Source organism: Benincasa hispida, chromosome 7 (assembly GCF_027475165.1).
Source record: "Benincasa hispida cultivar pf3 chromosome 7, pf3_genome.v1.1, whole genome shotgun sequence".
Taxonomy (NCBI): domain Eukaryota; kingdom Viridiplantae; phylum Streptophyta; class Magnoliopsida; order Cucurbitales; family Cucurbitaceae; genus Benincasa; species Benincasa hispida.
Genome location: NC_143484.1, coordinates 59,311,099 through 59,313,923, shown reverse-complemented (window position 1 = coordinate 59,313,923; position 2,825 = coordinate 59,311,099). Strand labels below are relative to the sequence as shown.

Sequence of the window (2,825 nt, the reverse complement as noted above, 5' to 3'; positions counted from 1 at the left end):
ATTTTTTAAAATTTTTAATTTTTTTTAATATTTTTGTTTGTTTTTTTTTTTTTTTTTTATTTAAGTTTGGTAAGTAGTAAAATAATCGTAGTGTATTGTTTGTTTGCTTTTTTTTTATATTTAAGTTTGATAAGTAATAAAATAATTAGTAGTGTATTGTTTGTTTGTTTTTTTTATTTTATAATATTCTGTTTTTTAATCATTTTTTTTATTTAAAAAGTTTAGTTTTTTTTTTATTTAATATAAAATTATTAATTTGAGTGAATTTTTACTATATACATTTCTTATAATATTCGATTATTTTAGTACTTAAATTTGATGTTCAATGTTTTTTATTAGTCTTTTTAATATTTTCTTTATATTTATGTTTGTTTTGTTTGTATTTATGTTTGATAATTAGTAAAATAATTAGTAATGTATTGTTTGTTTTTTTTTATTTGTATAATATTCTATTTTTTTAGTATTGTTTTTTATTTAAAAATTTTTGTATTTTTTTGTTATTTAATACAAAATTGTTAACTTGAGTGAATTTTTATTATATATATTTCTTACAATATTCGATTGTTTTAATATTTAAGTTTGATGTTCAAAGTTTGTTATTAGTTGTTTAATATTTTAAATATTTTTTAATATTTTTGTTTGTATTTAAGTTTGATAATTAGTAAAATAATTAGTAATGTATTTTTTTTTTTTAAGAAAATGGCGGACATGTTTAGGATTTATGCTGTTTACAAATGGTAACGTGATTGATAGTATTGATGGAGTTGATTATGACCAACAACCATGTGGGGGTTTTAGCATTGTTAGCCGTCCTCTATGACATGGGACGATATTCTTAGGTGAAGCATGTTTGGCATGGTTGTATAGACAACTATGAAAAGCAACAAAATTCGACGTTCGTGAAATCACTAGACCTCTACTACTTTTGCAATTATGGGCTTGAGAACGATTTCCAACCATGGTTCCACAACTCCAATATGTGAATGAGATCAATTAGTTGGACGAGCCTACGGTTCTCGGTATGTTATTTAAATTTAATTTAATTTAACAAATATTTTTATATGACTGATATAGTTAATTTACAATCTAAAATATCAATCTAATAATTTAGGTGGAGAGACAAATTTTGTGCAATTAGGTCAACTACATATATATGTTTGATCTACTTCAACCTGATTAGGTATATGAATACTAAACCCAATTGAATTTTTTATACATATTTTTAATGTATATGTCTTTAATATTTTTAATATACATATCTTTAATATTTTTAATATAATATTTTATGTTTTAGATTATTTGGGAGCCTCACAAAGTTGTCCTGTACACTTTGCCCAATTTCTGTACAAAGGGTCAACACATATGGCGGACGATAAAGTCCTCTCATATGTTTTCACATTGGTGAGTGACATTTTCCTAACAGGTGATCTGATAATTTCATTTTCCTAAAGGATGATCTGATGATTTCATTTTCCTAATAGGGTGATCTGACAATTAGGTCTACAATAGGATATCCATCAGAATGCAATATTGAACCTCTAAAACATGATATCGACCTAAAAACTGGAGATTGGAATGAAAAAGTTGCATATTTGGTAATGTGATGGCACTATCGTGCAAGGTTTATTGCAAAAGGATATCCAATTGGAAAATTTGATAAGGATGCAACTCAAAATTACATCAATTGATACAATATACAAGACGCTATGTTACTTGTCCGAGAGCAATTGTGGGTCATCTGGTACATAACTAAATATTGTCTGACTATTTTTAATTTAAATTTATTTTAAAAATTGTCTTTTTTATTTTTTATTTTTTATAATAATTCATAGAGATCAAACAGCAGTCACCTTCGTGACGTTACAAATGATCCAAATCACGTCCTTACTATATGCAGTGATAACAAGAGCTATATGGAGGAGATACATTATATGTTCGATATAGCTATGGTTCCTCCATCAATTCCTAGGCACAGGAGACGTGCTCGAGTAGAAGAAGATGAGTTTGATGAGGTTAATCATAATGTGGAAGAATTGTCGCTTATGACGTAGACGCAGAGCCAGACTGGTTATGCTAGTCCAATGATGATGATGCCACCTTTTGGTACAAGATATTAGGATTCAGAGGCCGGTCCATCAACTTCATACATGCATGGACATGGGCGTAGTCATGGAGAGCATAATAAATATTTATACTATGAAGCGTCGTAGATGTATAAGAGCCACCAGAGCAATATCAGGAGGAACCAGAGGAACTAGAGTAACCTAGAATTTAAAGTCGATGACAACAACCCACTCGAAATCGACGATGTCTACCTTGTAAGACACATTGATTTTTTTTTTATTATTTTTAAATAAAAGAGAAACTTTAAATTTTTGTATTGATATGAACATTTTGATTTACATTTTATTATTTTCCAATTATGAATCATAGTTGTAACATGGAAGAAAAAAATTTAAGAATTTGTTAGGATGTCTGTTAGAGTTAATTTTACTTTTATCAAGAAATACAACCGTAAGTTTTTCTTGTTAAGAAATAGAAAGGTAAATTTGTAAATTTGCATAGGATACTTTATTTAGGAAAAGTGAAGGGTTAAATCCTTAAGGATTAATATTAAAACAAAAAGGATTGAACACCCGACAAAGAGGAGTCGAGTATTCAACCCTCAACCTACTTGAATTTTTTTTTTAAAAAAAAATCATACCAATTAAATCTCAAAACTACAATATTCTTCTAATTGCTTTCACTAATTATTTATCAAGCCTACAATATTCATCCAATTTTATCCTTATTTACATTTGACTGCAACTATGTCAGTCTTTTTC

General features: G+C 27.3%; 1 long non-coding RNA gene across 2 annotated transcripts; it reads left to right on the top strand.

The window, feature by feature from the left end:
• Positions 1-519: 519 nt before the first annotated feature.
• Positions 520-2,380, top strand: LOC150035300 (uncharacterized). 2 transcript variants are annotated; one of them, XR_016530921.1, is made up of 5 exons: positions 520-1,019; positions 1,112-1,180; positions 1,295-1,401; positions 1,482-1,741; positions 1,898-2,380. It is a non-coding gene; the product is annotated as an uncharacterized LOC150035300 (long non-coding RNA). The 2 variants fall into 2 exon arrangements; XR_016530922.1 differs by lacking the exon at positions 1,482-1,741.
• The last annotated feature ends 445 nt before the right edge of the window (positions 2,381-2,825 follow it).